Source organism: Lygodium microphyllum, chromosome 24 (assembly GCF_053477565.2).
Source record: "Lygodium microphyllum isolate KBCC chromosome 24, Lygodium_microphyllum_v1.1.10, whole genome shotgun sequence".
In the NCBI taxonomy this organism is placed as follows: Eukaryota; Viridiplantae; Streptophyta; class Polypodiopsida; order Schizaeales; family Lygodiaceae; genus Lygodium; species Lygodium microphyllum.
Window position 1 is genome coordinate 71511435 of NC_141158.1, and position 22009 is coordinate 71533443.

Here is a 22009-nt window from a genome sequence, read left to right on the forward strand (position 1 = left end):
AAATCGTACGGATACGTACCGTACGAATTAGTTCGTATCATGTACGAAGACAACCCTGAGTGCTACTATCTTCTGCAATCCACAACACCGAGAAACTACACCACTAGTCAAGGTAAATATGTACCCGCTAGAAGACTTGCGAGTATCCAAGTTACCTACCATGTCTGCATCACAATACCCCTCCAGATCTAGTGTATCCTTTCCATAGCAAATACATTTTCTTTATATGCCCTTAAGGTACCGGAAGATGCATTTTACTGCCTCCCAATGTGCTTTGTCAAGATTTAACATAAACCTACTCACAACTCCCACTGCATGAGCAATGTCAGGTCTAGTGGCAACCATAGCATACATGAGTGACCCACAAATTGAAGCATAAGGAACACCCTTCATAAAGCTATCTGCCTTATCATCTTTAGGACAATCTCCTTTGCTAAGCTTAAGGTATGTTGGTAAAGGAACACCAAGTAGCTTAGCATCTGCCATAGAAAAACGATTAAGTACTTTGCTAATGTACTTTTCTTATGAGAGAAATAAGGTTTTTTACTCTCTATCTCTTGTTACACGAATGCCCAGCTGCACCCAAGTGCTTCATGGAAAAGACTGAATTCAACTATCTTTTCAAGGCATTAACCTAGCTTTTATGCTTACCAGTAATAAGCATATCATCCACATAAATCACAAGTATTATAAGGCTTCCATCATCAGCCTTCTTTATATATAAGCAGTGATCTACATTGCTTCTTTTAAACCCATGTGACAGCATGAAGGCATAAAACTTATTATACCACTGTCTAGGAGCTCCTTTCAAACCATACAACCTTCTCTTAAGCCTACACACCAAGTGCTCCTTTTCTAGCATAACAAAGCCTTCTCGTTGTTTCATGTACAGCTCTCCTTCTAAATCACCATGTAGGAATGTAGTTCTAACATCCATCTAATTAAGTTCAAGATCCATAGATGCTACGATAGCAAACAATACCCAAAGAGTTGTCATTTTGACAACAGGTGAAAAGACTTGTTGAAAATCAATCCCATCTTTTCGTGTATAGCCCTTAGCCACAAGCTTGGCTTTGTATTTGGGATTGCCATCTACACACTTGATTTTATAGACCCATTTGTTAGAAATAGCTTTTCTATCTTTGGGCAATGGAACCAAAACCCCATTGTCTCTAGTTTGAGAAGTGTTATGAGATCAGGAATTGAAGCGCTCGGAACCCGTCACGTTGCATGCTCCCCCCCGCTCCATCGAATTGCGCCCAAACCCCAGATCGTTCATGCCCCCCAGCTCCGGCTGATCGCTCCCTCCCGCCCCCTCTGATCGCGCCCTCCAATTTTGTTGGCCGTCTCCCCTGTCTGTCCATCCGCCTAACCGCTTCCCCCCCGCCTGGCCGTTTTCTACCTTGCCTACCCGCCTAGTCGTGAATGCCCCGCCCCACCTGGCTTCTTCCCCTCCGCCTGGCCGCTCCCCCCTGCCTGTCCGCCCAGGCGAGACAGCCCCCCCCCCCCCCCCCCCCCCCCCCGGCCGTTTCCCCCCCACCTGCCTGCCCTGGAGAGACTGTCCCCCCCGCCCTGATAGCCCACTACCCCCCCCACCCCGGCACGTTGCCTCCGTCTGCAACCTCCAATCCATCTGCGATGTGTCAAAACAGAAGCGGTCTCCCCCCCTCACCATTGATCCCTCACTCTCCAAGTTGCTCCCTCGATCTGCAGCAACTTCCCCCCCTCACGTAGCACCGCGACGTGATTGGTAGTCCTCGTAGAAGGGACGCGCAATGAAAACCTCTGGTCAGACGCCGGTGTACTCAGCGAGTGCCCCCCAATCAAACACCTTGCGCGTCGTCCTCTCTAAGGAGCAGCTCTTAGACGTCCCGGCTAAGGAGCTGGAGCTAAACGAAACAGCGATTTATGGTTAGGTAGTAGGACATTCCCCAGCCAGGGCCCAACTTCGGGACTTGCTTCACTCCACGCTGCACATCGGCACAACGCAGATCATGAAGGCGGTCCTAATGGGCCAAGGGATCTTCCGGCTCAGTTCGGTGGACGCAGCTCGCAAGTTACTCACCAGTTCACCATATGCGTCCACGAAGGGGGTCATATACATGGTCCCTTGGTACAATGGCTTTACTATGGAGGCGTTTGCGCTCCACAACAGGTTTCTCCGGCACCCGGTCACCCTTCTTTTCCACGGCCTGGCGATAGAGTATCGCCAGTTGGTCCAAGACTTTGGTCGGCTTTTCGACACTGTCCTTCCCACATCTTTCGCGGATGCAGTGACAGCGGCAGGAGTCCCCAAGGTACGAGTGGTTGTGAAAGAGATCAAGAATATCCCACAATTCCTAGAGATTGGGGCAAAAAGGCACTCCTTCAGGCAGCAGGTCATTGTGATTGGGCAACCAGGGCAGTGCTTGCGTTGCCACGATTTTGGGCATCAGGCAGCAATTTGTACGTATTTTGGAGCCAAGGCGGCTCCGCCGTTAGGCCCGCAGGTGAATGCTAACGGTTTCAAAAAGGTCTAGAGACGATAGAGAGAGCGACGGCAGGGGGGCAAAACCAGCTCCTCAGACCCAGCCTCGTCAACAGGGAGCAGGGGGGGGAGCCACACCCCCTCAACAGAGCACTCCACAGCCCCCCTACTTGCATGCCTCACAGTGTCTCCTCCTCATCTGCAGCCTCCACACCGAACGGATGCCTGTTCGGTCAGTCACACAGGTTCCCCCATGAGCTTACACCTAGCATCCTGGAATGTGAATAGCCTCCACTACAGTGGGACACGTGGTTCCAAGAAGTTGATTGTTCGATAGGAACTGCAACCTACCCTAGCCAGACAGATCAGCATCTTACTTCTACAAGAGCACAAGCTCACCCCCACCCAGGCCCAACGGGTAGGGAGGTGCTTCCAAGCAGCTTGCACACTTACAGGGAGCACGCCATAGGTGCCCACGGCAGGAGTGGAGGCGTTTGCACCTCTATTGGCCCGAGTCTCTCACCGCCTGTGTACGAGACCACGGGACGATAGTGGCAGGGAGGGTTCTATGGGTCATACTAGATATTGGGGACTCCTGCCTTGAAGTCCTCAATGTCTATGCCCCTATGGAGGTTAGGGCATGCAGCACGTTCTCCGTGGAGATCACGGATGGAGTCCCAGAGGTGGACTCCTGGATCGTTGGAGGAGACTTCAACAATCTGGAGGCTCTAGAGAACCAGCAAGGCAAAGGCAAAAACTACCAGGGCATGGCTGGGAAGGAGCACGAGGCATGGGAGGTCTTCTTGCTAGCAGTCGAAGCACGCAATGCCTGGAGAGACCCTGCCTTTCACAGGAGGGAGAGATCGTTGGACTTCACCTGGGGATATAGGCGGCTAGGTAGAGCCTTGCTGGAGAGGTTGGACAGGTTTTGTGGGAGAGTGGGGAGGCTCTCGTGGAGGCCAAATTGAGCAGTTTGCAAGCACCACATTGTCCGATCATTGCCCGGTTCTCCTAACACTTGACCCCCCAACATCCGCCCTAGATCCACGATCATGTCGGATCCCTGACTCAATCTATAGGAGGGGGGAGGTGACGAGACAGATTGAGCAGATTTGGACTAGAGAGTGGGGCAGGAGGGACCGGATTGCAGTGGAGGTTGTAGAGGTCCTAGCAGAGTCGAGCAGAATCTGCCAAGAGGCAACCATACAAGACAAGCAGCAGAGCTAGAAGGAGGAGAGAGCACTCTGGTGAGACCTTGCAGCCACGCAGAAATCATCACAGGAGGCACTAGGGGACCCCACCCTCCAGGCACAAGAGGTGCACGCGCGTGCAGCCATTGCTGGCCTAGAGGACAGGGGCTCAGAGTTTTCTTTCCGAACCTCAGCAGCCTTCTGAACGCGAAAGGGGGATACGATGTGCCGGGAGTCTTCCAAGTGCACCAACCTCGCACTGCAGGAGAGCAGATACGCAGCCTTCGGGATCAATGTAGGAGGACTCGTTCTAGCCCAGACGAGGTGATGGAGATTGCCACCGACTATTACACGCACCTCTTCCAGCAAGAGAGTTTCAGCCACCGACTATTACGCGGCCTCTGGCTTCCAATGAGAGAGGAGACTGAGTTGTTAGACTCAGAGTACGTAGATGATACAGCCCTCTACATAGAGAACGATGAGTTGATACTGGAGAGAGTGAGGCTAGCTCTTGATGTGTTCTGTTCTGCAGCGGGAGCGAAAATCAACTGGCGAAAGTCGGTTGGTTTTCTCACAGACCCGGACTCTAGCATAGAGTGGGGCATCCACCTGGGATTTAGATGGGTGAGTAGAGGGCAGACCGTCCGGTACCTAGGGTTCCAGATGGGACTCAACATCACGCCTACCCAGCAGTTTCTTCCAGTCCTTGATTCTATTCGGAGCAAACTAACCTACTAGAGCACGACTCGCCTCTCACTAGCCAGACGAGCCCTAGTGGTCAACCAGGTCCTCCTAGCGACGGCCTGGTACATCGCCTCGTGTTGGTGCTTCTCCTCATCGTACGTAGTGCAGCTTCGCCGCCTGGTGCAGAATTTCCTTTGGTCAGGGTCCGATGGTTGCAAGAATTTCAGGGCCAAGGTGGCGTGGACATCCATCATACGACATAGGTCAGAGGGAGGGCTTGGGATCATAGACTCAGAGTATCAGAGTATGGCCCTCTTGGGCAAGCGAGTTGTCTGCGGTCTCACACAAGGAGGGCAGACCTGGAAGGTCTTATTGCAGGAGGGCCTTCAGGACTGTAGACCAAGGCTTGGCGGCAAGTGGAGGCCGTCCTTGAGATGAATCTTCACGTCAGCCCAAATCACCCCCTCCCCCCAAATCACCTTTCCTTCGCAGCTTACTCCGCGTGTGGCAAGGTCTCCGCAAGGCCCTAATCCAGAGCCCCCCAAGCTGCCAGGAGGAGATCGACTATCAGACGGTGATCTAGAACCCCCAGGTCAAAGATCGGGAAGGGGCAAAGATAGGTGAGCGTTCCCACATCTAGTGGGCTTGATGGAAGGCCGGCCTGGCTCGTACCGTCAGGACATGGCGGGAGATATACAAGATGGCGGACGAGAAGGTGTTGCAACGAGTATCAGGCTGCCACAGAAGAGTGGAGTTGAGGAGAAGGGAGATAGACGCAGCAATACCTCTGGAGTGGCTTGCTCCTCCAATACGAGAGCCGATAGAGCCCGGAGAGGTATGGGCAGCTAGGTTTTCACTAGCAGGCATCCCCCTTCAGGTGATAGGTAGAGTGGACGGCGCCCCGCAGGGGACTTTCTTCGCCGTTCAGGAGGAGGGACGTCTAACCCTTGATAGAGGGCAGCAGGATGAGGGGGTTGCGCCCTTTTGTGGAGGAGGATTCAGGTGGTGGGCCTTCATGGGAAGACTTGGCGACTGGACCCCTACGTTTTTTGGAAGGAGCTCAGGGAGTGGTGCCTTTGGATCTAGGAGGGCAGCACCACTTGATGAGCTAGAGTGGGACCCAGGAGAGTGGCTATGGCTGGCCTCTGCGATCGCCAAGAAGCCACCCAGGTTCCTAGAGTACACTGTTAGGATTGGCAAACATGTACTGATGCAGGAGGATATGGACTGGGCCCCGTCATGTAGCAGGCACTAGGCGGAGCATAGCATCACGGAGCCCTTTCGACGGACTTTCTGGCGCCGCCTATGGGATAGCTGGAGACCGAGGAGGATGTCGTATTTCCTATGGCTAGTGGCACATGGAGGCTTGGCGGTGGGAAGTTGGCTTGCCCAGATGCAGGAGGAGGGAGGTTTTAAGCGTTGCACACAGCAGTCTCTGGAAACCCCAAAGCACTGCCTTTGGTCATGTGAGGAGGCGCAGCTCGTGTGGAGAGGAGCATGCCGCATCCTTCGCCGTATAGCACCCAGCCTTGGATGTCTCTCATGGGGAGCTTTCTGTTGGCAGGCAATCAGCCAAGGCCGTCACCCTTTGTATGAGGCCGGGATGCAGGACACGATATTCATTATCGAGGCAGGGCCGTATGCAGTGGTTGGTTTGGAGGCTCTACCCATCCGTCAGGTACTGGAGCCCACCATAGACCGCTCGGAGATATGGAAGATCATAGGGAGTCTTACTGGATGGCATGTCTGGAAGGCGCGATACCGGGAGGCTTTCGGCGGAGAGAGACTTTCAGCACATGCGACCTTAATAGAGCTCTAGACCTCCATCATCCACTCCCTCCGCAGCTGATGTGATCAGGTGCAGGGTCAGTCCAGGGCCCGTCAGGAGCTCCGAGGTCACTTCATGCCCACCTGGGGCGGCCAGGATCTGTTTTTCATGATGCAGGCAAGCAGCTCCAATTGGCGATACACCCCCCCCCCCCATGGCTTCTTGCCCCCATCCCCCCCAGACCGCCCTGAGAGGCATGTGTACATGATGTATTGGTGACTTTGTATCAGCTTCAGCTAGTCTGTTGAGCATGAGCACCCCGTTGTAATCAGTTTTTCTTAGTAATATAATCAGCCACATTTTACTTGCAAAAAAAAAGGAACCAAATCCCTAGTATCATTCTGATACAATGACTTTATTTCTTCCTGCATAGCTAGCTCCCACTTTTTCTCTAACTCACATGATAATGCCTCTTTATATGTGAGAGGCTCACCCTCATCTGTGAGTAAAATGCAGTCCAAAGAGGGATCAAATCTCTGTATCTCCTGACACGTGTAGACCTCCTCACCCAATGATCTGTGTTATCAGGCACTGGATCCACATCACTTTCAAGCTGCTGTAATTCATTCTCAGGTTACTGTAATACATGTTCAGGCTGCTCTAATTCATTTTCAGCAACCTGAACTGCATGTTCAGGCTGCTTAAAATCACTTTCAGCATGTTGATTTTGTTGCCCAAGCTGATTTTCAGGATCCCTTACTTGCCCATTTTCATATGGCTCAATGATGATATGCTGATTATTAAAACCAGCATCAAATGAAGCTGAATTTTTAGTGGCTCATGGTTTTTCAAGTGGCTGATCATGCTGAAATTTCACTTTCTTTTTGTCCAAATCACTAGATGTGGCATTTTTCAGCAGCTTTGACTCATTAAATACCACATCTCGACTGCATAGCACATTTTTCATGCTTGGAACCTAGACTCTCTAGCCCATTTCACCGTCATCTCCATAACACATAAAGTAATTCTAATATCTTGTATCCATATCTACGGTCCCAGGTTATGGCATCCTTCATATCTTATTGATTCCTATTGTCTATAGCTACGATCCCAGGTTGTGATTTTCTATATCTTGTTAAGTTATCATTGTACCTTTTGTGCCCCTATGTGGGATTATCTTGTAATCAGAATTCTTGTAACAAATCTTGCATCTAGTCTAGTCTCTCGAGCATAGTCTAGTGCTCCCATAACAGTTTCCTTGCAACTTTCTAACTCCAAGGGGAGCACTATGGGTCTCATCTATTAGTTCATAGACAAAGTTGGCGGTGCCTTTGATACATGTATACTTATCTTGCTTCCTAGGTAGAAATCTTATTCTCAAGCTCTTGGTCCATTCTATATTTGAATTTTAAAGTATCCATCATTCAAATTTCAATGGACCTTGTTGACAACTTATTACTTGGAACTAATCTTTCTATCCACTTGCAATATGGATGAAAGAAAGGAGATATGACAAGATAGATGGGATTGGTTTCATCACCCCATCTATGATGTTGCTCACATCTTGCATCCTTATTGGAGGAATGAGGGGCAAAAGCATGATACCAAGCTTGCTCAAGATGGACTTCTTATCTTTGCAAAGTGAAGCAAAATCCAATATTGCAAGACATAATTGAGGGACAGCTTCTAGCATATAGAGATCCTCTTGACTCTCACTTTGGGAGTTCATGGGCTAGCATTCAAGATTCACAACTCAAGCTGGTTACTTGGTGGGAGAAGTATGGTAACTCATGCCCCCAGCTTCAACATATTGCCTTGAGGGTTCTCTCACAAGAGTCTTAATCAAGAGCTTGTGAGAGAAATTGGAGTTTATTTTCGGCCATACACACAAAGACAACAAATCATTTAACTCCTAAGCAACTCAAGTATCTAGTTTATGTGAATTAAAATTTAAAGCTTCTCTGCAAGAGGCAGAATTGCAAGGGACCAAATGAGATCAACCCCAACTCCTTCAAGGTGGGAATTCACTTAGAAAAATTGGTGCATTCTACACATGAGGACAATGAGGTGTGGACCTTGCACGTAGTGGAGAGAGCACAACTTTGACATCAGACAAGATCTTGGATCAAGGGTGCTAATGCCTCAATTCTAGTAGGATGGTAGCAGTTAGTACTCAAACTAGTGTCATAAATGACATAGAGAATGATTGCACTGTGAGTAAGGAGGATGAGTATGAGATATGAGGGTTCATGATTTTGGATTAGAGTCTTACCTTTTTGGGATTTTGTCATTGTAGACAACGTAGTGTCCATGGACCATTATTGTTTGGACAGTTGATTATATGACTCTAGTTTCATTTATGAGCTATCTATGACGCATCATGATTCATTTTGGAGTTTGATATTTTGTCATTTTGTTTTGAAGTGAAAAACATAATATTGCCACTTCACACATTTTACATTGCTATTTGCACAAGGGCTTTGTAAAATGTCTATTCTAATTTTCTTTATGTGATATTATATGAATCAATGATCATGATGTTTAAGGTTTGATTATAGTATAGCTTATTCAAAGAGTAATCTTTGACAATAGTCAACAATGGATTATGGATCATTGATGTGTAACGTGTTATTCTGAATTGACTATAGTGTGTCATGTTTTATCACTTCTGCTCAATTCACTTATTTTTGTTTAAGAGAGTTCCATGGATGTTTAAGACCTCTTTCCCTCGTTTAAAACTATTAAAAACCCCTTTATAAAAAACATCGTATTTCTTATTTTACCCCCTCTTGAAAGAAACTTACAAAACACATTTCTAACGTTTCGGTTCTAAACGTTTCTGACGTTTCTACTTCCACATTCATAATGGGTTGTTTTTTGTGACAGAGCAGCCTTTGCTCCTAGTTTGAGCTCAAATGAGAGGACACTTTGATGGTCTAACCAAAGGCAAGAAATCCATGGCCACAAATGCTTCACCAAGGCATCAATGCGACAAACATCGAGATCTAGCTATTTCTAATTTCTATGGTCATGGATGGGTACAATTGACACTAACAACCCTGTCTTTCCAAAGCACCTTGTTGGTGGCTTGATCACTCATTGCTTGGGTATCCATGGTCCTAACTGACAGGTATTGTCATATGTACCATGATGAGTCATTATCATTGTACATTTGTTCATAATAATCGCTCTTGATCTCAGAGAGGGTGTTTGAGTACATCTCTTGGGTGTTAGAGTCTATGCATTAGGGTGCATTTCACTTTTTATGCCATTGACTTTATGGCTGGCCAACATATATTTTGGTGCCAAATTTTGTTGGCTTACTGATATTTCCTTGGGTCATTATTTCAGCCTATTTATAGGTCGCCCCTTCCCACTGTCATTCAACTATCAAATACACATCCTATAACACGACTACTTCGAGGTGGAGAGAGTGGGACTAGTACACACTACTAGTGACTCACTGCCCATGCCATTGTATCGTCCTTAAGTATTAGTATATGGATTCCATTTTCCAGTCTATTCTCTTTGAGTTCTTGCATTATTGTTGTTCTCTTTTTTGTTCTTTGCGTTCATTGCAGTTTTTTTCAACAATGTCAATTTGCTTCCATTGTTTCACATTTTTTGGCCAGGACAAAACCTCATGGAGGGGATCTTCAAAAAGCATTGGTTGGAGGGTCAATTGATTCTCTTATATGACACGAGCACCACCTCTAGAAGAGCAAATTTTCCAATGCAATGGAAAGTTGTTGCCATGGATGAGTTTCACTTACTATGTCATGAGGATACATATTTTTGCAAGCCTCACTTAACATGTGGATTAATTTTTAATCACATGTTTGAGTAAATGTTGCACATGTGAGATGCAACTAAGATTAGTGTAAATTAATGAGCCCAGGTCCCAAGGGAATCAGTTGATGTAAAAGATTAAGCCATTTACTTGGCCATAAGTGTTAGTTGGTGACAGTAGAGATGTGTTTAATGGTACTTAACACCAATCTGAAGGTCAAAAATGGGACACGAATGCTTGGGAGGTGAAGTGGATGAGGCAATTAAATTATTGTCTCATTAGATTATTTTTCTAGACATAGAAATAATTATTAAATTAATTTTCAGAATTTATATTCAAGAAGTTAATTTAATGGGTTGGATAACGCTAGAAATTCAGTTTAGAAGGTTGCCGCTTGGCAAAACTTGCCCGTGAAGTTTGTGAAAACTGAATTGGGGCTGAAGGGAGAAGGAAATCTTGTTTTTGCATTTTGGATTTTTTCGGAAGAGAGGTTGAGCTGCTGCTGCCTAACCTTCCATTTCTCAGCCATTGGAGACCATTTTGGTGAAGGTGGTTGCATATTCCTGACCTGGGGAAGTTGATAATCGTGGATGATGCAATTTCTCCTGAAGATTACAGCCTTTGATTCTCCCTTTGCTATTGGTGAATCCATTTGGAGCTGGAAACTACGTCAATAGCTCAATTTCACTAAATTCTTGCAACAAATCTCTGAATTTTCTCTCTACAGCATTCTCTCTTTTTCTCCAACCATTTCCTAGCTTTGCTACAAGTTTAATAGCAATCCAACCATTGGAAGTGGGGATTTTGGGTGAATCTCTGCTGTAAACCCTAATTTACAACAAAAATTAGGGTTTAGTAGCTTCCTCAAGAAGCATGCTGCACATTGAAGACTCCAAGACCTGAATCATTCAAGGCTGAAGGTGATTGGCCTCGAAGTACCATTTTAACCATATAATTTGTATGAGAAAGAGCCCCTGACTCTCAACAAAACATCTAATGATCTTTAATGAAATCGGTTGGAGAACTAGCCATCCATCAAATTTGGGGAATTTCCACTCTTCTCGAAGTGGGTGAAGGCCAATTGATTGCTCGAATCAAAGGGCAAATCAGATTGAAGACTTGCTAGTTACTTTGAATAGCAAGGGGAATTTGGATTGCAAAGGGAATTGGGAGAATCCATTGTAAATCAACTTCTACTTCAGTAAAGCTTAGGAAATACCGAAAGGAGCACTAGTTTTGGAGCCAATTGGGTGTCCATCCTCCAAAGATGAGTAGGTAAATTTGCACTTTCAGTTTTGCAATAAATACTTAGTGCTGTAATTAAGTTGTAATCAAGGAATTACTACCCATCCACTAAAGGAAGGCTAGTTTCATAGTTTCATTGCTAGGATGCTATCGAATCCTTTGAATTGGTGGGCCCATGGCACTTGATTGCAACTTGGGATCATTGTTGCAAAACTTGCTGAAATTGCTCTCAGCAGTGAATCACAACAAGCATGTCTTCACACGGTGATATGGGATCAAGTGGAGAGGATACATCACTCCTTGGTCATTCACGTAGTTAGACCTGGAAAAAGCCTTTGACCATTTGTAATGGTCCTTCTTAGGTCAGCTAATCCAAGGCGTGGGATTCGATCCAAGAATGTATGGACTTATTAATTCTATTAATATGGATTCCTCTTCAAGAGTTTTGCTCAATGGTGGTGTCATGGGACCCTTTCCCCTCTATCAATCTATTAGGTAGGGTTGTCTACTGAGTCCTTTGCTCTTTGCCCTAGATCCCATTCTGATGATGATGTCTCACCTCGCAGCTAATGGTGAGGTGGTTGGACTCTCTCTCCCTTAATAGGAACAGTTGGTTGGGCAAGCTTTGGTGGATGACACACTCATGTTTCTCAAGGCTGATCCTAATAATATAAGAAGAGCGATGGCCTCTATCAGAAGTGGATGCAACAATGGAAGCATAGAAGGATGCTAAACACAAGACAAAAGAGAGAGGAGGAGAAAAAACAAGGGCACTACAAAAGAGAACTCAAAAATGTGCTTGGGAAATAAATCCATAGAACAAATATGAGACAATTACACACAACAATGAGTCACTAGCTACATAGGCATTGGCACCGGCTCCCTCTCTCCAACAAGACCCTGCATTAGAATCTGCAACTATGGAGGAGGAGCCCAAATATATGGCACAAAATAATGCCATAAATGTGACCAGATTGGCCAACATTAAATACTAGCCGACCAACAACAAATGCTGGAATCGTCACAATAATGGCTCATAAAAAACCCCAGATGGCACATACAAAATGTCACATGCCCAACCCACATTGCTAGGTGATCAGGTTGGCCAGCATTAAATGCCAGCCGACAAGCAATAAACGTTGAAAAAATCCCAAATGGCACATAAAAAATGCAAGACGCCCAACCCACATGCCTAGCCAACCAATCTCACACATGAGCTAACCAAACTACTAACCACCTCCGAACTCCACATTAATGCATCTAAGTCGGTCCTTATCAATTGCACTAAAAGTGATCCTCAGGCCTTGGGTTGGCAAGGTGAGGTTGTGCTTAAAAGCTCTATTTCAAGCATCAGGGCTATCCTCTAGGGGTGCAAATTTCGCCTAAAGTGCTAATGGATTGGATCTCCTCGGGTATTATATATACGTTTGTATATTGAAAATCACAAGCTTGGCCTTTCCATGTAAGATTGAAAATTGCTCAAACAATCATGGTACCAATGGTTTCATATTGCCTTCCCTTGCTCCCTTGGTTGAAGTCTAATTTACGAGAAATTACTCAACCCATGTGGTTCTTGCTTTGGAAAAAAGGCTCTATACGGATGGGTACATCCCGGATCTCTTGGCACCATGTTTGCCCTCCCTAAAGAATGGGCGGTGGGGCTGTTCTAGACTTGAACAAATGATTGCTCTCCATTGGTCACTGTTCCAGGCTTTGTGAGAGGGTAGGCAACCCTAGTCCTTGATTTCTAGGTTCTTCCTTGAGACTCAAGGTATTAAATATGGGAACACCAGTATTTCTTCCTCATGGTGGCACGTGGTTAATGCTGAATAGCCTTTTCATCTTAAGTCTTCCATGATTTTGAATCATCTGGCCCACACGTGCAAATTGGTCCTAGTTAAAACTTTTTGGCTGTTTGAGGCTTCTCACCTAGTAAGGCAAATAGAAACAAAGGCCGATGTTGAATAGGATGGCATGCCTAGGACTAGTCACTGTTGTTGATGCTCTTCTACCTACAAGTGGGACTGTCATATCTTTCAATTCAATTCGATACCACTTTTATCTTCCCCGAGGCTATGCTAACTTGTGGGATGCCCTCTCGACCTCTTTATAGGCCATGCAAACCCTCCCCTCTTTGGACCAAGAGGCTCCTTGGCAAGATTAGATTATTAATGGTTGGCTGCATTGGGCCGTGCTTCAGCTAATCAGATATACCATTTGCTTATGCGCAATAAGGACTGGCTTGGCCAAAAGGTCAACACCACCTAGGGTCTGCAACAAGGTCAAGCGTGGTGGAAATCGATGGTAATCACAAACCAGCTTAACAAAACGCCTTTCCGATCCAAGGTCTTCATTTGGAGAATGTTGATTGGTGATCTTCCTCTTGCCTCTACACTCTCCAAGCGGCAGATTTCCAATGGTTGTTGCTTCTTTTGCCAAACATCTATAGAAACCCCTCACCATTGGTTTCTTACTTGCTAGGGGTAGCTCTTTAATAGCCTCCAATGGCTGGGCTAATTATCAATGGCTGAAAATTTGCAACAACATCTCTCTCTCCTCCTCTCCTAACCTCCACAATGCTAGAATGAGGCTCCACCAACCTCTAATAGTCTTTTACTCACTTGTATGAGCAAGCTTTGCCCATTTAAATTAATGTTCAGAATATTAATTCTAAAAATTAATTTAATTAATTCTTGCTCTAAAATTAACTATACCAATCAACAATTAAATTCACTAGGCCAATTTTCCATCCAAGTATTCCTGAGCATTTATTTGCCCCCTGAACTTGCATTAATTAATTAATTAATGCCTAGTTCCTAATGTCACCATTGACATTAATGGCTATTATTATATTCTGAGCCAAAATTTGTTACCAGGCACCACCTAGTACCTAACTAACATAACTTGTTACAACTTTTTCCTTTGATACCCACTAACTTCTTAGGGTCCTTGGCCCATCATTGTGAAATAACTAACTTGCACATCACATGTGCACCTCACATTTGCACATTCAATTGACACTTAAATCAAATGCTAAACAAAGTATCTAAATTTCACATCCCCATTACACGTTCCATCCGTAGACAGAATGCAACTATGTTCAAGACTAGGACATCCTAGTCTTAGGGAAGGCCCTATGGATGTCTATGAGAGTAAATGAGACACTTATTGAACTTTTAGTCATTTATGCCCCTAACGGCCAACGAGGGGAGACAATTTTGGACCACCTCACTCGGCCTCTACCCCAAGTTCATCGCTGAGTGGACTTCAATACAATGGAGGCTTTCAAGTATAGAAGGGATAGATGCATTTGTACTATTAGAGGAGGATGCATGTTGCATGGGAGGAATTCGTCTTCTAGATCAAGGGATGGGACCCCTAGTTTATGCGAAGTTTAATAAATCAATTGGATCATTTCACTTGTCTTATAGAGAGAGAGAGAGAGAGAGAGAGAGAGAGAGAGAGAGAGAGAGAGATGGATGGCGGGAACTGTCGGGATGCAGCGCGACCTGTCCTCCGTTGTCGGGTTCGCCTCCGTCACCTGATTCCACCTGATTCACCCCGCTGTCGTTTGCGGGCTCTACGCCTGTTCGCGCCCGTGCGCCCTGGTTCGCGGCTATCCTGTCTCGTCCCGTCCCGTCCCGTCCCGTCACTATCGTCTGCGGCCTCTGCGCCCGTCTGTCCTGGTGCGCGCCCGTTTGCGGGCACGCTTCCCTGCCCTGTGTGCAGCCTCAGGCCTTCCCTCCAGGCTGCGCAGGTTCGCCTCGGCTCTGTGTGCAGGAAAAACAAGAGAAAGAGAGAGCCTCGCCCTGTCGTGCCCTGACTTCTGCCCAATCGCGCTGCCCAAACGCCCTGTCTTCTGCCCATTCGTCCTGCTGGTCCTTCTCTGCTGAGGCGCTCAGCTGCGGTAAAACCCTAAGCCAGACAGTTGGCAGAGAGGCAGCATCTAGGCCGGAGTACCCACTGATCTGTACAAAGACAGAGAGCGAGAGAGCGAGAGAGAGCGAGAGAGTGTGAGCGCCAGTGAGAGAGCAAGAGAGTGAGAAACAGAGAAAGAGGACAGAAGTATGGCTGGGCTGGATCTGGCTTTTATCGACCAGACGGTGGCAGCCCTTGGTCCGGATTCTGATACAGAGGAGACGGACGAGATGGTTCCTTGCACGGAGGAAATACCTTCTGGTTCTGACCTGCCGCCTGCGGGCAAACGCTCCAAGCATACCTCCGACGAGACAATGGGTCCTCAGGAACGTTCCTATGCGCAGGTTGCCTCTGATTCTGTGGATTCGCAGGAGATTGACTGGGAGCATTTGCTGGATTTTGCAAATACTCTGCTTGGCGATTATGTTCAACATAATCATGAAGCTTTTTTTGACTCGGGAACTAATGAAGTGCTGGAAGCCACGGTGGACCCGAAAACAGTTTTGCGATCTTTTTCGGTGTTTTATGACCGTGCGGTCATACTCTTCTTCACTGGTAGGATCCCAGTGCTTTCCCATATTCGTCAGTGGCTGCACCATGTATTACAAGGGGAGTGTGTTGAGGAGATCTTTCTTGGACCCCGTGGATTTTATGAGGTGCTGCTGAAATCAGAGAAGCATCGAGCTGAGCTCCTATCCAAATTGCCATTATTCTTTGATCGCCGCTTGGTCCATGTGGTGCCATGGCGCCCTACGGCAGACTTTCAGCGCCTGCTTCAACGTGAATGCCCGGTGTGGGTTGAAGTGGAAAATTGTCCGGTGGTCTATTGGCCATTGTTAAAGGATGCAATGGCAGTTGTGGGAACGGTGCTGGTTTCCCCAAGCCTAAGGGCCATGAATCGAAATCGTTTATGTATGTTATGGGACACGGCCAGGAAAAGGCCTGCGTGGCTTCGCCTCAACTGCTCGAGCATGCATCCTTTGCACTTTCGCTTGAAATGGGGCAACTTTGCATGCCACTGCTTCTCCTGTGGCAAATTGGGGCATTTTATGGCTGAATGCCCAGAGCGGCAACCATCTTCAGATGATGCGCATGTTGTGATGCCTATGGATGACATGGTGCTTGATGCTTCGGCACAGGAGGCCCCCTAGCCACCTAATGTTTTGGATAAAGGTAAACAACAGGTCGGGAGTTTGGATTCCCGTACCAATGTCTGGCAAGAGGCACGTCCTAAAAAAGGGAAAAAGTTGGATGCAGGCCTGGCGGATTCTAGGCCTACAGTTTCGCAGGATCCCGTACGCACGTATATGCGCAGGAAAGAAATGTTCTCTTCACAGCATGCTGCGCATACTATGGTTCCTTCTGCCCCCCGTAATCAGTCTACAAGGAAAGTATATACAGAAGGTCCAAAGGGCCCACCTGCTAAGCTAGCCTTTGATACTAGAGGTAATGTGATTACACCCTGGGATCGTCGTTATCCCCGTTCCACTTCCAAGGCAATGGATATTCCCTCTACCTCTAAAGCGGGCCGCCAGAATTCTTTTGCAGTGTTAGCTGATTTTCTGGATGAAGGTGTCCTGGACATTCTCGCGGAAAAGATGAAATCGAGGCAACAGGTGCCTCGTTCCTGATTCTCTTTTTTGAAGATATATGAAGATAGCCACGTGGAATGTGCGAGACATTTGTTCTCGTCATAAGCAACATGCCATGTGGACTGTCTTGCATGAGAACCAGTGGGATGTCTTGTGTGCGGTTGAGCACAAGAGTCACGGTGAAGCAGGAAAAGTTGTGGATTGCCATGGGTTTCGCCTGTTTTATGCAGGGACACATGCTATGCACTACACTAGCGTGCTTATGATTGTTCATGAGAAATACCAGCCTGTTCTTATAAAAAATGATGTACAGGGCCGCTTTGTGGTAATCGAAGTTTTATTTAAAGGAGAGATCTTATGGTTGCTGGGCCTCTATGCTCCGAATGACCCTGTATCTCGACGGGATCTTTGGAAGACTTTGCAGAGCTCCATGTCACTTGGCAGAAGGGGTTTTTGATTGGGGATTTCAATATGTGTGTTGACTCTTCTCAGTCCACTTCAGGGCATTCAGTGATGGATGTTCCGGAAAGTCGGGTGTGGAATGATTTGGCTCTTCAGGTACTTAAGCAAGATCTTTGGTCTTGGCTCCACCCTTCTTCTTCAGGGTTTACTTTTCATTCCGCTCAATATGCAACTACCTAGTCACGGTTGGACCGAATGTATATCATGCAGGGGGATGATTTTCTTCCTGAGATGCTGGAAATGAAAGTCTTGCAGCAATATGCCTTGTCGAACCATTTCCCTCTCTAGTTTGAGATGCTTACGCAACCTATTGCACCTTTTATGCAGTTGCTGGAAAGACTCCCTTTACGCTTAAACTCGTCCTATTTGAAGCATCCAATCGTTCAATTAATTGAGAGATTTATATTGGACTTCACCTCTGAGGGCTTGGCTTCTTTTGCACGGCTGCTCTCTAATGTGCAGCGGGTTGCTCGGCAGTATGGGATCCATCATGCCTCTATTTGTCGGCGGTGTCGACACGCAGCAGAGGACTTACTGGCGTTGGTTCGTTCGCTGCTGGTGGACACCCCAGATGATGAATTTCTGCTGTCATTGGCCATGCGTTTGGCTGATCTTATTCAAGTGTTTCAGTTAAAATCTTATCACCAGGCCAAACTACACAACTTGACCGACACATTGCAAGACAGTGCTTGTCAGACTCATAAGTTCTTTCGCGCATTGCATGCTTCTCCTACTCGAGAAAATATGACTAGACTCCAGGATTCAGAAGGTCGCATGGTCACTGATCCGCAGACCATTGTCAATATGTGCAGGAATTACTTTCTGGATCTTCTTGATTCTTCTCCGTCGCCTTCTAACCAGGTTACACATGCACGTTCAGTCTTCTATGATCTGGTCCGCCAGTAGGTTCCACTTGATATGAAAGCAACTTTGGAGGCAGATATTTGTGAGGAGAAGGTTATGGATATTTTGTTACACTTGCCTAAGGATAAAAGCCCTGGGTGGGATGGTCTCACCAATGAATTCTTTGAGAACTCGGCCACCCAACTAGTGAAGCCACTGGCGGCTATGTTTCAGCAAGTTTGGGAAACAGGGGTTATGCCTTCCTCATGGAAAGAAGGCCTTATCAAACTGCTTCCAAAGGTTCCTTCGCCGTCAATGTTGCAACACTGGAGACCAATTTCTTTGATGGGTTCGATGTATAAAATCTTTTCCAAAGTGCTGGCGAATCGGCTTCATAAGCACCTTCCAGCTATTGTGCATCCTCTTTAATATGGTTTCATTAAGGGCCGCAACATTCTGCATAATATTTTGAATGTGCAAATGGCTATTGACTATGCGAGGCACTCCAATCAGGAAGTGGTATTGATTCAACTGGATCTGGAAAAGGCTTTTGACTATTTGGACTGGTCTTTCATTGCAGAACTTATGTCTACTATGGATTTTGGTCCTCGGATGTCCCGATTGATCTACACCATTAGTGTTGCGGCTTCTTCGCGTGTTATGCTCAATGGTGGGGTTACAAAGCCATTTGTCCTTGCACGCTCAGTGAGACAGGGTTGCCCTTTGAGTCCTCTCTTCTTTGCCCTGGCGACCCACCCGGTTCTTTCAATGTTATCTTCAATGGCAGCTTCTGCTCAACTGGCCGGATTGTCTCTTCCTTTGGGACAACATTAGCCAATCGCTGGCTGATGATAGCTTTATGATTTCGCGTGCGGACAAGGACAACATTCGCAAGGCATTAGATGTTTGGACGCTCTTTGGTCATGCTTCTGGTCTTCGCATCAATGCCTTCAAATCAGCCATTCTCAGTTGCACGGAGTCTGATTTACAATCATTGGGCTAGCAAGGTCAAGTTGTTCCCCGTGGCTCCATTGTCAGGCACCTTGGATACCCATTGGGGGTTGATGTTCGGCCAAAGGAACTGCTGGAGTGGATTTCACAGAAACTGGCAGCTAAGTTTATGTATTGGAAGTCGCAAGCGTGGCCATTTCATGTTCGCCTCAAAGTGGCGCAGACAATTATGCTGCCGATGCTCACATATTTCTTGCCATTGCTGCCATGGACTCCTACTACTTTGAAGGCTCTCACTCGCCCCATTCGTTTCATGTTATGGAAGAAGGATTCATTACATGCAGGTATTTCGTGGATTTCATGGTCACATACATGTACCCCCAAACGCCTGGGTGGTGGGGCTATTTTGGACGCTGAAACTCATATGCTGGCTCTTCGTTGGTCTCTTTTTCGCGCTCTGTGTGTGGATCATCACCCGTGGACCATTATAGCCCGTTCTTTTCTTGAGGACAGCAGGCTCCGGCATGGTAATACATGACTTCGATGCTCCTGGTGGCATGTCCTTAATGCAGACTCTCGGTTTTCCAGTCCCTCCTCCTCTTTGTTACTGCATTTGGTCGGCTCCTGGAAAGTGGTGCTCCAAAAGGCGCGTTAGCATCCAATGGGGGATCGCTTGCGTGCTAACTCCTTTCAACTGGAATTGCTGGCAGTCTCCAAATTACTTTCTTGGGAAGACAAATATGAGCTCAGACCAAGATTTAGCTGCATGGCCCGTTTGGGTGTGACTTCAGTTGCGGATGCCACCCTTGCCAGTCGCAATGTCTTTGCATCGTTTCGTACTGCCAGGAGACTTTTCAGAATCCCGCGCGGATACCGTGATTTATGGGAAAAGATTCTGTCAGTGCTTCAAGGCAGGCAACCCTTTCCTGCCATGGCTGTGGATCGTCCTTGGCAGGACTGGGACCTTGTAGGCCGCTTGAGTCTGGAAAAGGCGGCTGCTAATCAGGTGTATCATCTTCTGATTAAAGATCACCAATGGCTGGGTGTGAAAGCTAATACTGTATGGGGATTGCAGAAATCTCAGTCATGGTGGAAGGCAACTGTGATGGAAGTCTGGTTGAATAAGACCCCTTTCAAATGTAAGGTCTTTCTTTGGCGGGTCATGATTGGTGGTCTCCCTCTTGCTTCGGCCCTTTTCAAGCGTCGAATCTCGAACGGCAATTGTTTCTTCTGTACCACTACTGCGGAATCAGTCCGACATCGATTTATTTCTTGCCCGCTCGCCAAGAATATCTGGTCGTTCTTGTCACAGGTTTGGCACGCAGTGGTGGGATCCTCACTAATCCCTTTCGATTGGGTTTTTGTGCGCCCAAAATACCCCACACCGCCACAATTGCATATGAAGATCTTATTCCACTTCTTCAGATACTGGGGATGCTGGCACATTTGGACCACTCGGAATGCCTTTCTTTTTGATTCGGCATGTAATGTACCGAGACACCTTGCCCGGCTTAAAGGTCTTTTGCATTGGCAGATAGATCTCATTCGGCACTTGGACTTGCTCCCTCAGGAGGACTTGCTTCCCTGGCATATGGCAATTTTCTCTGGGTCTTTGCCATGACTTGTGTAACTTTTTCGTGGCCTAGTATTGGGATTTTACACACGTTGGCTTAGGGCCCTCGTGTATCTTGTAATCATGTAAACTTGTACCTTTTTTTCGTAATTAATACAACTACCTTTTACGAAAAAGAGAGAGAGAGAGAGAGGGCAATTGGGAGCAAGACATTCTCTTGGATTGATAGGTTCTATGGACGACTGGCTCTGCGAGACGACAAAGGAGACCTAGTTGGGATTATTCCCGATATCACTATACTGGATCATGCAACCATGCAATTGGTTCTTCTACAACGGAGTTATGGGAGCCACTACCAATATCAAAGTTCTTGTTCACCTAAATTATGATGAGGACCTCCGAGAGGCCAATACCAAGATTTGAGGGGCTAGGCCTTTTTTTAGTTGGCAAGCAGCTAGGGATTTGAATGAGTGCCTACAAGAGATCGATTCTTCCTTCATTGAGAAGGCTAAGAGCAAGAGAGCAAGTCTCTTGGAAAGGGTCCCTTTTTTCTTTTTTGGCAGTGGTGGTGATGGGTTGGGGGGGTTGAGGGATTTGTTTAGAAGGGTACCATTTTGCATGATATCTTTACATTCTAGGAATCACAGTTCTTGCACAATCCAAGAGGCAAGACCTCCTTGTAACACTTCCCAATTTTGAGAAGGCCTATGGTAGTGTTAATTGGGATTTTTTGGAGGGCACTACATTCAGGATTGGTTTTCTTGAGCAATGGGTTAGGGTCTAGTGGCTCTCTACTCTTCATAACCAAGCTCTTGCTAATAGTTCCAAGGGTAGCATAATTAGCATATAGAGATCGGTGAGACATAGATACACCTTGCTCTTCTTCTCTTTTTGATTGTAGCAGAGGCCACAACCTCTTTTTAAAGGGATAGAGCTACAAGTATCAATGGCATCAAGCTGCCCATCCCAAAGTTTGAGCTATTGGATGAGGAGAAATTCAAGGCCTTCATTTTGCTAGTCTTTTGTAGACTCTCTAGTACTCTTATCACTAGGCACAAATGCTATGAATTTTGGGTTTGTAATACTCACCAACCATAGTGAAGGCCAAATGAGCATTTCACATGGATTCCTCATGGCACTTGCATGAGGTTCCTTGGTTGTCATGATGGTATTGATATCACCTTGGAGCAACCAATTGGCAATGCTACTTTTGAGAATAAGGCAAAAGTTTCCTTACTAGAACACAATGAGATTATCTCTAGCAAAGGAGGATGCTACTGGCTAACCACGTTCTACTTGCCACCATGTGTAACACTAATGCCAGGTGAATAATGATGACAACAGATGATGGAAGATGAGCCGGGCTGCAAAAACGAATGTCCCAACAGCCTCTGTGATAGACGAGTGACACCAGGTGATGGAGGAGAAGCCAGGCTGCAAAAACGCAGTCCCAACAGCCCCTGTGATAGATGAGTGATGAAATCACTGACACTCCATGATGTAGACTGTCGCCAGAGGCTAGTAGG

General features: G+C 46.6%; 1 protein-coding gene and 1 pseudogene across 4 annotated transcripts in view; one reads left to right on the forward strand and one right to left on the reverse strand.

The window, feature by feature from the left end:
- The window catches only part of LOC148015230 (uncharacterized), a 158017-nt gene that overhangs the window by 75727 nt on the left and 60281 nt on the right, over positions 1–22009 (reverse strand). The window lies entirely within an intron of this gene.
- On the forward strand, positions 7371–8215 carry LOC148015231 (uncharacterized; annotated as a pseudogene).